This window comes from Pinus tabuliformis, chromosome 1_1, assembly GCF_031772625.1.
Source record: "Pinus tabuliformis cultivar Carrire ecotype Pingquan chromosome 1_1, CPIR1, whole genome shotgun sequence".
In the NCBI taxonomy this organism is placed as follows: domain Eukaryota; kingdom Viridiplantae; phylum Streptophyta; class Pinopsida; order Pinales; family Pinaceae; genus Pinus; species Pinus tabuliformis.
The window spans coordinates 423,591,774-423,608,328 of NC_142297.1; the positions used below are offsets into that span (position 1 = coordinate 423,591,774).

At 40.6% G+C, this 16,555-nt stretch overlaps 1 protein-coding gene across 1 annotated transcript in view; it reads right to left on the reverse strand.

Moving 5' to 3' along the window:
- LOC149213500 (Regulator of chromosome condensation (RCC1) family protein) overlaps positions 1-16,555 on the reverse strand; it is a 154,795-nt gene that overhangs the window by 101,999 nt on the left and 36,241 nt on the right. The window lies entirely within an intron of this gene.

Below are 16,555 nucleotides of genomic sequence, written 5' to 3' on the forward strand. Positions count from 1 at the left end.
AACAGCCATTAAAACACATTAAAACACTGATATTTTTGGTCAACTTGCCCCTGGAAAAACCCCCTACAACTCTTGGGGAAAACCAGTTTGAGAGCTTTTCTTTATTTCTGAAAATTGCCTTTTTACAGTGAGAATTATTCAGCAAAAAATCAGCAAGCAAATTTATAACTTATCTCCTTTCCCGTGCCTCACAGCAATCTGGAAATTACAGCAAACAGGACAGCAATAAATGTTGTACGGCCTCCGTTTTGTGTGCAGAAAAATAAGCAAACTGCTTCTCGATTTTTGTGCAAAAATCTGCTTTTTCACCATGTGTTGAATCAGCTGTACAAATCTGCTCAACTGCTGCCTTGGAATGTGTGCCAAGCTGCTGTCTCCTTCTCCTCCCTGCTCAGAAATCTCTCTTGCTCTCTTGCTCTCTTTCTCCCAATCTGCTCATGAAAGAATGAATGACATTTTCCTCCTTTTCCTCCTTTAATATAACTCCAAGTGACTTTTGGGTAATCCAAGTGACTTTTGGGTGATCTCTAAATCCAATGGCTGAAATAGATTTAGATCAATGGTTGAGATTAAATGCTCATTTAAATCTCACTTTCTATTTTTTAATTCACCCACTTTAATAAAGACCAACTTAGTCATTTATTTCCAAAGTCATTTTTCCTTTCTAATTTTTCATTTACTTTAAAATTAGACTTAATAACTTTATCACTTAAAGTCACTTTTAAATTAGATTTAACTTTATAAAATTATAAAGTCACTTTAGGAGAAAAATTAAATTTTTTTGGACACTTTTCCCTAGGCCAAAGATCAAAGCCTAAGGGAACCACCTGTCCTCCGGTACCAAATTTCAACACTCTCTCTTACCGAGGAAGGTGTTCCTCACCACACCCATCTTGTCTCTGAAGTAAACATGCTTGCCCCGTGGTAAGGCTTTGGTAAGGATATCTGCAACCTGCTCATCAGTGGAAATATACTCAAGTTTCACAACTCCCTTCTGAACATAGTCTCTGATGAAATGATATATGATCCCGATATGCTTTGACCTGTCATGAAATACTGGATTCTCCGTGAGTTTAATGCAACTCTGATTATCACAGTAAATCACTGAAGGTCTCAACGGCTGACCAAATAAGCCAAACAACATCTTGCGAAGCCCGATGGCCTCACAACTAGCTAGACTGGCTGCCATATACTCTGCTTCCGCTGAAACTCAGTGCTACTGACTGCTGCTTCCGGCTGAACCATGACACTACTGCTGAACCCAACCCAAAACAACACCTGAAGTGCTCTTCCTATCAGAAGCACAACCTGCCCAATCAGAATCATTGTACCCTGCCAATCTCACTCCATATCCCTGCCTGTAGTCCAGACCATAATCCACTGTCCCCTGCAAGTACCGCAAAATGTGTTTTGCAGCCACCCAGTGAACCTTCCTAGGCTCACACATAAACTGACTCATCGTGTTGACTGCAAAACAGATATCTGGTCTAGTGTTGACCAAATACATCAAAGAACCAATCAGCTGCCTGTACAATGTGGGATCCACCAACTCGAAATCCGAAGCATGAAGCTTCTTCCAGTTGGTGATCATTAGTGTCGACATGGGTCTACAATCCTCCATGTGGAATCTGCTAAGGATGTCCACAATATACTTCCCCTGCCCCAAGAAGAAATGCCCCTCCTCCTGCCACACCTCCAAACCCAAAAAGTAATGCATCAAGCCGATGTCCTTCATCTCAAACTCCGCCGCAAGATCTCTCTTGCAATGCTCTATGAGTCTCTCTGCACCTGTAATGATCAAGTCATCCACATACAGCACCAGAATGAGAGGCTCCTCACCAATCACAATAAAGTAAAGGTTCGGATCTGCCTCACTCTTTGTGAAACCCATCCCCTGCAAGTATGCATCTATCCTGGAGTACCAAGCTCTGGGAGCTTGCTTCAGGCCATAAAGGGCCTTCTTCAATCTGCACACATGGGACTCCTTCCCATGCACCTCAAAGCCCTGTGGCTGCTCAATGTACACCTCCTGTATGAAGCCATTGAGAAATGCGGTCTTCACATCCATCTGGTGGATCTTCCAACCCATCTCTGTTGCTATCGATATAATGGAGCGGATCGAAGTATATCGAGCCACGAGAGTGAAGGTCTCCTCATAATCAACTCCCTCTACCTGGGAGAACCCTCTAGCCACAAACCTCGCTTTGAATTTCTCAATGCTGCCATCTACAGCATGCTTTACCTTGTAAAGCCATCTGGAAGTAACCACGGATTTGCCCTCAGGCCTCGGCACCACCTCCCAAACATCATTCTTCATGATAGAAGAATACTCCCCTGCATGGCCTCTCTCCAGACCTGCTGGCTAGCTGCCTCCTCATAGCTAGAAGGCTCAGAGTCAAGGATGCTGGTAACCATCGCCATATAGCTACAAAACCTCTCAGGTGGTCTACTCTCTCTGACCGGCCTCTTCGGCTCAGCAACAGATGTGGCATCTCTCAAGGTGTCCTGAAGCCACTTGGGCTTCCTCTTCCCTGAGCGCACTTCTCCCACTGGAGAATGAAACTCCTCCTCCTCATCATCATCAGTAGCCTGAACTCCTGACTGTCTGTCTGTTGTCCTCCTACCTGCACCTGAACCTGTAGAAGCTGAGGTACCGTGTGAACTGTCCATCAGTGGACTCCCTAGTGAACTGCTCTGTGAACTGCTCTGCATGCTGCCCAGAGCACCACCCCTCTGGCTTGGCGAGCCACTGCTCACTGATGTACCTGACATCCTCATGGATGTACCTCCGGATCCTCCTGATCCCTGCCCACTGGATCCCTGTGACTGACTCAACTGCTGCTGAGGGTCTCGCTGATCCAGATACTCTAACTCCCGTGACCTCCTAAAGGCCCTGCCCTCCTCTGTGCAGGGATGTAAATCCGAAAGGCCTTTGAGGTCTCACTGTAGCCCACAAAGATACCCTTCTCTGCGGTGGGCTCTAGTTTGGTCCTCTTCTCCTTGGGTATATAGGAGTATGTAATGCATCCAAAGATATGAAGATGACCAAGATCAGGCTTCTTCCCAGAGAAAGCCTCCTCCGGAGTCATGTGCCCCAAGGCACGATGCGGACTCCTGTTCTGCAAGTAAACAGCTGTGTTGCAGGCCTCTGCCCACAAGAACAATGGCAACCCCTGATCATGTATCATGGCTTTGGCAACCCCTATGATGGATCTGTTCTTCCTCTCTGCAACCTCGTTCTGCTGGGGGTTGTAAGGAACAGTGAACTCCTTCCTAATGCCTGCCTCCGCACAATAGTCAACCAACTCTCCAAGGGTGTACTCTCCTCCATTGTCCGACCTCAGGGACTTGATCTTTCGACCTGCCTGAGTCTCCACAAGAGCTCTGAACTCCTGAAACCGCTTGAAGACCTCACTCTTAGTCTTCAAGAAATAAATCCAGGTCCTCCTGGAGTGATCATCAATGAATAAGACATAGTACTCATATCCACTCAAGGAAACATGAGACATCTGACCGCTCACATCAGAATGAATCAAATCAAGTATCCCCGCCGCTCTGTTGTCACTGCTGGGAAAAGGGGATTTGGCAAACTTGCCCATCGCACAACCTCTGCAAGTATCAAAGTGATCAGTACTGAAATCTGGCACACCTGTAGTGATCTCCCGCAATGTCCTCAAGGCTCCATGATACATATGTCCCATCCTGCGGTGCCAAATCTCACACAGCTCAGAACTGCTAGCTCTGCTGTCGGTACTACTGCTCAATGCCAAAAGGGGCTGAAATGCAAACTTGTACACCTTTGCATGGCGTACACCTATCACTCTAGCTGAATCAGCTAGAGCCCCCCTGGGATACATCAACACCTGTCCTCCCCTGAACAGTACCTCATATCCTCTGTCCTCCAAAGCTGAGACAGATATGAGCTTCTTCCTCAACCCTGGCACATAAAGAACATCTGAAACTTTCAAGGGAGGTTTGGACTCCCTCTGAAATGTCATTGTCCCCACCCCGACTGCTCTAACAACTCTGTCATCACTAAGTACTACCTCAATATCAGTGCCACTCTCTGAAAGCTCTAAGAAGTACTCACGGACTCCTGTCATGTGACGTGAAGCCCCACTGTCCACATACCAGATACATGTAGATGCTCCGCTAATCGAGGGAAAATCATGCTCCCTCTGAACCTGTGTGACAGGTGATCCTGCACTAGAGGACTCACACGTAGTGAACGCAAACTCTCGGTCAAAACGACCAGCAAAGTCCTCAATCTCTGCTGAAGCTGCCACGTCCTGATTCTTCCCCTTCTTCTTTTTCTCCGGACACACAACTGCATAGTGTCCCATCTTTTGACAATTCCAACACTTCACTTTGGAATAATCTTTCTGTGAGTTACTCTGTTTACCTTTACCTTTGCCTTTGCCTCCACCACCGCTTGTGGAACCCTGCTTCTTCCCTTTGCCTTTCTTGCCTCCTGCCACCAGTGCTACGTCCTCATCCTGCTCAACTGGCTTGGCTGCCCCAAGCTGTCCTTTCCTGATCTCTGTCTGAATACAATCATCCCAAAACCTCTCCCATGTGGGAAGGGTCTCACGTGCACAAACCCCATCAGCAAAGTTCAACCATGAACGGGGGAGGCCATTCACTGCAATCCGCACCAACTCAGTGGGTGGAATGGCCTCTCCAATCGCTGCCAACTCATCTCTCACATTAGTAATCTTTGTGAGATATCCAGCTGCACTATCATTACCCATATTAATGTTCTTCAGCTTCTCTTTCAGGACCATCTTCCGGTTCTCATTGGTACTCTGGTAGAGATTAGACAATGTTGTCCACATCTCATGGGCATTGCTCTTTCCTCTCACCTGAGGAATGCAATGGTCTTTGATTCCGTCTAGAATCAGCCTCTTACCCTTATTGTTCTTCTTTTTATACTCAGCCAACTGAGTAACATCAGTGGGCACAACAACAAGGTTCTGTGCGGTATGCACCATGATATCCCAGACTTCTGCCTCCTCAAAGATACTCTGCATTCTCTCCTTCCAAACGCTGTAATTTATATGCCCATTCTGTTGTCCTAAAACTGAAAAATAACACTGTTGTAGTAAAGATAAAACTGTTGTTTATGGAAAAATCAGCGTGCTGGAATTTTCTGAGTGAAAAATCAGCAATTGTAATTTTTCTTTTTGCTGTCTCAAACTGCCCTTCAGCACTCAAGCTCTGATACCATGTAAAAATCTTTGTTTTCCCACCCCGGTTTTCAGTTTCTCCTTATTTCTCCCATGTAGTTAAATGCCCATTCCCATAACCATATTTAACAGACTGAAAAAAAATAAATATTGCTGAAAACACAAATTCTGGAAATTTTTCAGAATGTTGGAAATTGCAGAATTAAAAATCAGCAATAAAAAACAGCCATTAAAACACTGATATTTTTGGTCAACTTGACCGTGGAAAAACCCCCTACAACTCTTGGGGAAACCAGTTTGAGAGCTTTTCTTTATTTCTGAAAATTGCCTTTTTACAGTGAGAATTATTCAGCAAAAAATCAGCAAGCAAATTTACAATTTATCTCCTTTCCCGTGCCTCACAACAATCTGGAAATTACAGCAAACAGGACAGCAATAAATGTTGTACGGCATCCGTTTTGTGTGCAGAAAAATCAGCAAACTGCTCCTCGATTTTTGTGCAAAAATCTGATTTTTCACTATGTGCTGAATCAGCTGTACAAATCTGCTCAACTGCTGCCTTGGAATGTGTGCCAAGCTGCTGTCTCCTTCTCCTCCCTGCTCAGAAATCTCTCTTGCTCTCTTGCTCTCTTTCTCCCAATCTGCTCATGAAAGAATGAATGACCTTTTCCTCCTTTTCCTCCTTTAATATAACTCCAAGTGACTTTTGGGTGATCCAAGTGACTTTTGGGTGATCTCTAAATCCAATGGCTGAAATAGATTTAGATCAATGGTTGAGATTAAATGCTCATTTAAATCTCACTTTCTATTTTTTAATTCACCCCACTTTAATAAAGACCCACTTAGTCATTTATTTCCAAAGTCACTTTTCCTTTCTAATTTTTCATTTACTTTAAAATTAGACTTAGTAACTTTATCACTTAAAGTCACTTTTAAATTAGATTTAACTTTATAAAATTATAAAGTCACTTTAGGAGAAAAATTAAATTCTTTTGGACACTTTTCCCTAGGCCAAAGATCAAAGCCCAAGGGAACCACCTGTCCTCCGGTACCAAATTTCAACACCTATAGGAATTTCCGTAGATCTTGATCTTCTATAGCTCTATTCTTTCATTCAGCTACTCCATTTTGCTCGGCATTGTATGGAACTACAAGCCCCCTCTTAATCTCAGCCTCCTTACAAAAAGCAATGAGTTCTTTAGAACACATAGTCTAACCTTAGAATCTTTATCTTTCTTTCTGTAAGATTTTCTACATCTGCCTTGAATTCTTGAAATTTTATGAATACTTTGTCCTTGGATTTAAGTAAATAAACCCAAGTTTTCCTTGAATGATCATCAATGAAAGTAACATAGTATAGATGACCCCCAAGTGATTTAGACATGGGACCACATACATCAAAGTGGATGAGATCTAAAATCTCTTGAGGTCTAGATGTACTATTTGCAAATGGTTTCCTTGCATTCTCTCCCAGAGCACAGCCTTTGCAAACTCCTTCATGGTCTTCTTTGAGATTTGGTATCCCATTTACAATGGAGTTTAGAGTTGGCAAGATCTTGTAATGAAGAAGGCCCAATCTTCTATGCCAAAGTTCACACAAATTTATCTCAATGTAGACAAGTGCTTCATTTAGAGGAGATGCTAGTCTGTAGAGTCGTCCTTCTCGAATTCCAATGGTTCTAGATTTTTCAATGTTAGAATCTTTAGCCCAAACCACTACTTTACCATCTATAAAAGCAACTCTCTCTTTTTTCTTCTAATGGTGAAACAAAAATATGATTTTTGCACAAACCTAGAACATATAGAATGTTGTTGAGATGAATGTTACCTCCTCCTTCTAGCTCAATTGGTGTAGATCCATTGCCTTTTACCGGATAGCTCTTGTTGGCACCAAGCTCCACACAGTGGGAGGACTTCCCTTTGGATAGGTTTTTCAGTTCCTTGTGATATTCAATTATGTGCCTTGAAGCTCCACTATCTATCACCCATATATTTTCATCTTGAAATGTTTTGGTGAGGGCTGAGAACATCCTTCATTCTTTGAAGATTTGAGATCTCTAGAAGATAAGAGACTATTCCATACCGCTTTGAAACTTCGCTTGATGAGACTTGCTAATGATGAACATTTCTTGTAAAGCTTCTTCTTAATAGAGTTGACCTTCTTCATGCCTTGTGCAAACCATAGCTCTAAAACCATGTTGAAAAATCTAAGGCAAGATGACATTAATGATTCTTCTAACTATGATAACTACTTGTGATGTCTTTTTACTTATTAGGATTATCTTCTTCTTATTATTATTATAGTGTGCTCTTTAATCATGAAAAAACTACAAAAACAAGAAGATCAACAAGATACAAGTACACAATATGTAGGCTCCAAGCCAGGGAAAAACCTCTCCTCTTGAGAGGAAAACCCTTCAATCTCTTCTTATGGATTCTTTATAGACGAATACCAAGACCCTCGATCAACACTTAGGCCCTTCCAAGTCCAAGATCGGCTTCTAGAGAATGTGCTTGTTTCACTGCTTTCCAAACCCAGCAGAATCTCTTCCAACAACATTACTTCGACCTCCAGCGACAACTTTTTGGCCCTAACTGCAAATCTGCAATTTCGGCCTCCAACAGCAACTACTTCGCACATGTGGACTAGAAATGCCTCTTCTTTGCCTCCAACTGTCTCGCTTGACTTAATTTGTCCTTTGCATCTAGAAGGGGACTTTGTTGGCCCTTCCTTCAGCGCTTTTTCAACAGATCCAACCTCCACAATGAAACCCTAGCCCGACAACAGAAACCCTATTGAAAAGTTGTAGAATTTCAGCCCTCTTCTTCGCACTTGTGGAGAAAAAGAGAGAGAGAGAGGAACCCAAAACACTTCTTCTCCTTCTTCTACCTTCTTTGCTTGCCCTTTTCTTCTTCTTCCTTCACATGAAAGAGAGAGGAATGAATGTATCCAAATGAGGTCGAACTGTCTTCTATATATATCTCTTCCAACGATACAAATTCCAGCTTCTAGGCCGACTTGACAGGTTGGCAAGCTGACTTGCTCTTGGAAGGCTCAATGAAATACAAATATAATTCTTTGTACAATTTACAAGATGCCCGAAGGTGTCTTCATATTATGACAATGTCCCTATTTGACTTCTTGACCTAGAACAATCCTAAAAGCAATTTCAACTAGTGCTTAACCTATAAAACAAATTTCTTGGGCAAGAAACCGAACCTCAATAATAATAATAATCATTTTTCTTTCTTTTACAAAATACAAGAATCAAAAGTACATTTCATATTTATGAAGACCAAACCTAGTTACACTTTCTTCAACACCTTCCTCCACTTTACAAATAAAATTAACTAAAATCCCTAGCGATGACTTCAATTTCAAGTGTTTGACAAGAAAGTGGTTACATGCTAACCTCCTACCTCGAAAACAACACAAAATGCCATATAAACCCTCATGTGCCTTGTTACTTGTTGATTTGTACCTAGTAAGGGAATAGACCCCATTGCACCATGAAGATGAGCTCTTGACAATTTTTCCAGAAATTTAGAAGTGAGCATGGCGTATATACCTCATTTTCTCTCTCCTCTCTCTATAATATCTTCTCTTAAATATCATAACCCTTATAGGGCAATTGTAATAAATGTCGGCTAGCATGATGAACTTGTGAAACAAGCTTACGAGACCTAGGACCCAGTTAACAAGTCACTCCACTCTAGAGTGTTTTTCCTTTTCACTCTTCAATAACAAGTAATTAATTGAGTCTTTTCACAGAATACCTCCAAAGCTAGAGTGTGGCTAAATAATCGGGCCTTTCATTGGTCCTAATGTCTAGGGTCAATGTATATTACCATGCTAGGTCATTTCCAAAGTCTCACGGAATTTGACGAGGAGTCTTGGTTTAGACTCAAAATGTCAACGATAAAAATGTCTACTGTCGAGCAATTTCATCACCACAGAAATCTACAAACACTAATTTTTCAAATTATTAAAAATTCCCACAAGATAAGACTTTTTAATTAATTTCCTATGTAATAATGTAAATAAGTGGTATTAAAAAATGTTTTGGGCATGTGAGTACTCAAAATTCGTGCTCATGGACCCAACATTATTTTAACATGCACTTTGGAAGTCAAGAAGTCAAAATTTCACCTTGAAACCCCACTTTCTCTAATGTGAGTAGTGAAAAGGACAAAGAAATTCAAATAATTAATAATGGAAACATATTAAAAATGTTTTCAAAGTCAAAAGGGGGCATGAGAAATTACTTGAAAATAGAACGCAGGTTAATGAGTTGACTTGGACGTCAAATAGGCTTTAAAGTCAAGGAATTTTAGCGTTAAAATTTGGCAGCTCGAGGATGAATTTCTCCTAGATGAAATCACATCTTTTAGTTATGTTTAAATAGCCTACAATAAAATTCTATTTTTGACAATTCTAATGACTTTCCAAAAATAGTAAGACGCATCTTAATTTGGAAGTGACTTTCAAAAAATAGAAAGTCATGTCCAAATGATCAAGGATGATCTCGACATATGGAATCCTTACTAGTATTATTATGATTAATGTACTATCATTTATAAAATGATCTAAAGTCATTCACCTTTAATGGATTAATAAAAACGAATTCTATCATGAAATAAGTAAATTAAATTGACAATCTCTTACTTGTCAAATTAAACTTCTCTCTCGGAATAAAATAGTAACTCCACACTTAAGAGAATGTAACTCTCCCTCACTAATTCAATGTATGGGAAAAGTGTAGCTCCTCATTAAATGCACTTGTAACTCCCTCATTCAATTTCATTTGTCACTCTCACCAAAATATTCTCATGTCTAAGTGTAATTCTCTCTCTCCTTAATTCAAATTGTAACTCCTTAATTCAAGTGTACATCTCTCTCTATTCTTGGATGAGTTACACTTCTCCTAGAGTAACTCCTCCCTCATGGAATTTGATTCTCCTAATATTGGCTCAAGGCATGAATTCATTTTATAACTCCTCTCCTTTCTCATTTATTTAAGCAAGAGCAAGTGAGAGTTGAGAGATGCATTTTCATTGTAAAGGAGAGCTATTGTTGAGTGTTTGCAAGCGTAGTGTAAGAGCGAGTGAAGAGTAAGAGCAAGGGAAGATATAGAGCAAGTGTGAAGGACAAGATTTGATCAAGAAAAGGAGATCTTCAAGCAAAGAGCAAGAACACTGCAGTTGCAAGTTGATATAACATTGGTGACTTTATCCATTCTCATTCTCTATCTTTCACTGTATTCTCATTAGACCTAACTCTCAATGTCTTATGTTTGTGTTTGGTTGTCTTCATATGATCCTTTAGTTTAGCCTCCCTCATTCTACATGTATTCAGCTCAACCTCCATGTGGTCTACTCACAAGAAACTACAAGCTCCATACAGCACTTGCAAGAATCACTGGCGTTCCACCTCAATTGAGTCCACTTTTGTGGGGATTTGTCATCTCCAATCTTCTCATCCACTCTAGCTATCAAATGGGACTCATATTCACAGACAAGACAGAATACGTTGCCAGCAAAGGGGAGTCTACATCCAGTCTATGGCCACAACTACAATAGTCAACTTCACACTTGGTCAACCCCTCTACACTTGGTTGATTCGAGTTCTCCTTAAGATTGACAATTATTTGTGACTTGTTTGATGGATTGGTTACTGGGATTTGCTCCCTCAACTTTATATATTTATGGTCCCATTGCTCGGATGGCTCAAAGCACTATGACTAGGCATACTCTGTTGGAATACTTTTCGCATTCAATAACACATTGAAAAGACTATGGAAGTCTCACTTGGTTTGTATTATGGTGGATGACTCTTGAGTTATGAGGTAACCTTGTGCTTTTTTCAATGGTGATGATATAATTGTTTGAACGATTACTCTCTCTTGCTTACTTTTGTTTTTCATCTAAGCCCAAAGAGGCATTGTTGTCATGTGAGTCACCCCACTTTGATTTTAATCATCGCTTGGCAGGATTTCGGTTTACTATGTGCAAGCAACCAAGTTACTTGGAGATTGGGGACGTTGTTGGTTAAACTATTCAACTCTAAGCCAACCAAGGAGCCCACAATAAAATTCACTTCAAGCCATCCCCAAACTTTCAAGAGGATCCAAAAGAAGAGGCTTTAAAGAGCCCATCTATTTCCTTCCTTCCATCATTTTCTAATAGATTTCATTTTGTTACTTTTCATGTGCAAAATTTTAAAATTTTGAGCAAAAGAGGCTTTTGCTTTTGGTCTATTTTCTCTAAGAACTTAGTTCACGGTGAGGAAATTAGAGTAGTGCTTCATTGCTTGAAATCCAAAATAATTCTAAGAATCAATTCTAATATATGCTGAATTTTGACACTTTCTTTTTAAGTTTTACTTAGCTATTGCCTTTTAATGTCTTTTTGGGTAGATGCATAGGACAAAGCGAACTATGCTCTTAACTAGTTTTTGGGGTAGTGAAGAAAGTCTTTAGGGACTACATTTTTTAGTAGAGTTTGCAGCCTTCAAAGATGGTCCTTTTGGGCAGTTTTTATAAGGAACAATGGACAATCTGCCCTTTGGACACTTACCTTGAACACCTTGGAAGATTGCAAATTTTCAACCACTGTACTCTTCTTGTATCTCTTTCTTCATTGGAAAATTTTTCAATATTTTTGCCTCTTTATACCATTCTATATCCCCAATTTGCTAAATGGGAGTTTTAGAAAATTTGTTGTAACTTTGTTTTTCCTAAATATTGCAATCCTTCCTTTCACTTATCTCTTGTGACATCTCCATTTCACGCATTGCTCTCAAAGCACTTCATTATTATCTTTACTTGGAGCAATAATTTAGCAGACACTTTGATGAGCCCCAATTTTTGGTACAATTTGGGCTCATTAGGCCTACTTGCTCTGCTCAAACCATTCATTTTTTATTGCTTATGCATTCATTTCTTGGTTTATTCGTGTTGTTTGTAGGAAGAAGGGTAGGCATTCTATCTACGTGACTAATGCATGATGCTTTCAGGCTTTTGGCATTAAAAGGGAGAAAAGACCACGAGAAAGGAGACAAGGAGATAGTAAGGTGGCACTGCTGGTTTTTAGGAGAGGATGTCCACAGTCTTAGGGACCTTCCTCGTGATTCCCACCATAGCTCCGAGCTCCAACCAATCTCCCCAATGAGCTTAGAGGCAGCCAACCGTTCTACAGGAACCGTAGTTACCACTGTCTTACAGGAACAACAGTTATAACTGTTCTACAGGATCAGCAGTTTAACCTTCAGTTGGACAGCCGAGCTCCACAAATCAAGGACACCTGTTGGATGATCATTTTGCATAAATACTGAGGCCGTAACCTTGGATAGAAGCTTTTTGAACTTTTGTATTGCTCTTGTAATTTGGAAGTACGAGCTACAGCTCGGTGTTTGTTCCTTATGTAAGCCAGTTTTGGCATGACATCAGATTTTTGGTTATGAATAAAGGCAGGCAGATTTTGATCTCATTCTGAGTTTCTAAGGGAGCTATAGCTCTCAGGTTAGGGCCCAACCTGAGAGCAATAGATCTCCTCGGTGTTGTAATGTTATTTGCATTTCGTTCCAGCACTTTGAGTCTTTACTTGAACATGCAATTCGAATTTACAGTCTGTTAATTTAGTCTTTTTCATGAGATTGAATAGGATTAGTTTATGGTGAATTTGCTTTCAGTTGCTTAGATTCGATAGGAGGATAGTTATAATTTATTGGAGCTCCAGAAAAAGGTTGTTAAGGCTCACTGCCATCTCTCTTAGGGATTGGGGTGCAGTCCATAACCAACCACCAAAAAGAAACGCAGTTCTTCTCACTTCCATGCAAGCTGCAACATAGACATTTTCATTGAAGATCCATCCATGCACTTTTGATATTGAACCATACTCCTACATTCCACTTCCATGCACGAGTTTCATTTCTTGGTTTTCCATTGTTGTTCATAGGTTTCATGGCACAGTTATCATAGGTTAATGAATTCTCACTTTTGGTGCATAAGTCATTTGTTTCATTTACGCTGCTCCATATCATTCCACTTCCTTCTTCTTCTTCTTGATCTCTCCTCAAGCCCTACTCGGCCTCTGTCCAGCTCATTTACCCTCCAACTCATCCATTGCCACGTAGCTTCATTTACTTAACCTTTCGTGATCCCATCCTTCCAGCCATCAACCCACTGCATGCACTCTTCCTCCATCTGATTTCTCTGCTCCTGAGCCATCACCAGCTCCATCTCCATCACACCTATCCTCCCACACCACTCCAACACTTCACCGTCTTCCAAAACTTCCACGGTCAAACATCCTGTAGAATTGCACAGACTTCCTGTAGAATCCCTGAGTTTCCTGTAGGATCCCCTGCAGACTTCCTGTAGAAGCCTGCAAACTCGGTTGCTGAGCATCCGAGCGTGGTAGACTTCTGTGGACTGATGCTAGAGACCCTCTGGGACCTCCCCTAGCCATCCTGACCTTGCCCATGCTTTCCTTCCATTCAAACCGCTCCTGCACAACCAAACCCTAATCAAAAGCATCATCACAATAAATCCAACCACTTAATGAAAAAATACAAAAACATGTCTTTTCAGATGCAAGTAGCTTAGATGCATGTATTTCAGCTCACTACAAGTAATGGCATTAGTGGTAGTAGTTTCATTCACAGTTTTGCATTGTAAGGGTCTAGCTAGTCAAATTAGGGTTTACTAGGGTTTTCATGCTTTATTGGCTTTCAGTTTCTTTCTGCAATTAGACTAGTCTCCTTTGAGTTAGCTTTCGTCCATCATTCATAAAGCTTCTTCTGTGAGCATATAGAAGTTGGCTTGAGCCCTAGCGGACTTGTGCCAGCTGACCAAGTGACAGCTGCGACAAGAGCTAGTACTTGTGCATACAGCACCGTCGCTTCCAAGTTTGTACGAACTACCGGGTTGATAAAATTAGAGATAGGAAGCTCCAGGAGTTGTAGCATTATTGCTACAATACTGGAGCCCACCACACTTATAATTTAGCATTGATCTCTTGATTTCAATTTACAAATTTAATACTTGTGGATGTGTATGCTCATGAGTGCCCTTTGACTCTGTATAATGAGTTGTATCTTGGTCATCTTCACTAACTCTTAGAACTTTAACTTCATTAGTTGATCCTTAAAGATTTTGTAGTGTCCACCACCCTTGGCTTCACTAGGAGTAAGCCTAGATGGAGTTGAAAATTGAGAGACAGCATCAACTCGAGACCTACCCCCAAGTCCACACCAAGTGGAGTTAAAAATATCTCCACAATGATCCTAGTTGCAGATAAAGGTAGCGACAGTTTCGAATCAATGCTCCAATAATCTGATGTCACTCTCCAATTACTACATGGTAACAATGATTATCTCTCCCATCATCTCATATCTTTAAAGTTTTTCTTTTGATTATTTCTTGGGGGACTTGTATCTCTTGCAATCGTTCAATATTTCCTAATTAGTCCTCCGCCCCCCGGTTGTGTTAGAAAATCAGAAAGGCAGAAATATTTTCTTATGTTGACAATTACTTGCGATATTATTTTGTTCCTGTTAGTTTATTTTATGTTCTTCCTTTATCTTCTTTTCATCAAGCAATCATCAAAGCAAAAACATGAAGATCATGGACATCAAATGTAGGCATCAGCCAAGGCTAAACCCCTTGATAGCGGAAAACCTAGTCAGAACGCTTACTTCAGTAGATTCAAATTGATATAGACCAAGACTCTAGACGAAAAGCCCTTCCTCAACCAAGTCAACTCCTAATAGATGATCTCTTCCAAAGTTACCAAGTGCCAACTTCTGAAATGCAGTTTCAACCTAGAATTCCGACCCCCGGATTCAAAATTTTGACCCAGCTTTGGGACTACATTTTTGATCTAGCAACATCGGTAGCTCCAGCCTAGCAACTTCACACCTATGACCTTGATGCAAATTCACACCTTCGACCTTGATGTAACTTGACATCTTTGTTGCAGCTTCACAAGTTCGACCTTGATTCAGCGTCATAGCTTCGATGCAACTTCACAGCTTCGATGCAACTTCAAAATTTCGTTGCACATGAGAGAGAGAGAGAAACCCATAAACTTCGATTCCAACTTCTTTCTTGAACTTCACACTTTTTCTACTCCCAGCTATCGCAATTCGAACTTGTGTGGGGTGTGTTTCCAAATGAGTCAAGTTGCTCCAATATATAGTGTGTTTGTGAGGTCAAATTCCCTTATTGAGGCTGATTTGTCCTTCCTTGACGCCGACTTGGTGGAGGAGGCCTAGAAGACCTATTTTACAATAAAAGGTTCTTTACATTATGACATGGACAAGGACACTTTACATAGACCCTGGAAGCCTGCAATGGAGACTTTGACCTATAAACAATTGACCCAAGCATGAAACCCATGCTTTAATAAGTCAATTTCTTTAGTGATAAAATTTATTTCTCTTTCTTTTGATAAATATATTACATCATGACTCAATTACAATTATGAAGACCAACACCAGTTACATTCTTCAACAAGTTGGTTGCAGCTGAAGCAATGGCCATATTGAGTCATTTTCCCCAAGATAAGGACGTGCGCAAAGTTCGAATTATTGAGGCCGAATATCCAGATCAATCTCTTCCATGCGCCTTTTTTTATGGGGCCTCTGAAGCCTTGGTAGTTTGTAGTGTTGTTGACCTTATTATTCATATTTCTAGTTCACACTCTTTTCATGTCTCTATGGGTTATGGGCCAGGGTCGAACAACTATGCTGAACTACTGTCTTGCAGAAATCTTATTTGCTTTGCTCTTGAATAGGGGTTTACATATCTTCAGTTTGTTTGGTGATTCTTTGCTTTTGCTGAATTGGATAAACAGAGTCCAGGCTTCCAGAAATATTCTCCCGTCTCCTATCTTGAATCATGCTATTAATATAAAAAATACCTTTAACATTAAAAATTCCTTCAACTCATTTACATGTCACCGCGTATTCAGGGAGCAGAACTTGGAGGCAGATCAACTGTCCAAATCAGTATTAGTTCTGGATCCGGGGAATTGGCAGATTTGTGAAGTTCACACTGGCTCCTCTACTTCACATGTTTGTCATCCTATGCTGGAGCCTGTTCTTCCTCAGCCGGGGACTGCATCTAAATTTTCAATTGTCAGTTTTTTGCTTTTTATATATCAGGTGATATATGAGCTCATTTTAGTGCTCAATTTCAACTCTCTACTGAGAGTGTATATATTTATGTTTCTGTCTCTGGTCATGATTTTCCTACACCTTCACTGAGACTATATTGCTGATGATCTCTCTGACAGCGCTGTCTATTTTCAGTCCTGATGACAATAATTTTGGTTGTTTTCTTGAATAGCCATGCATACACACTAAG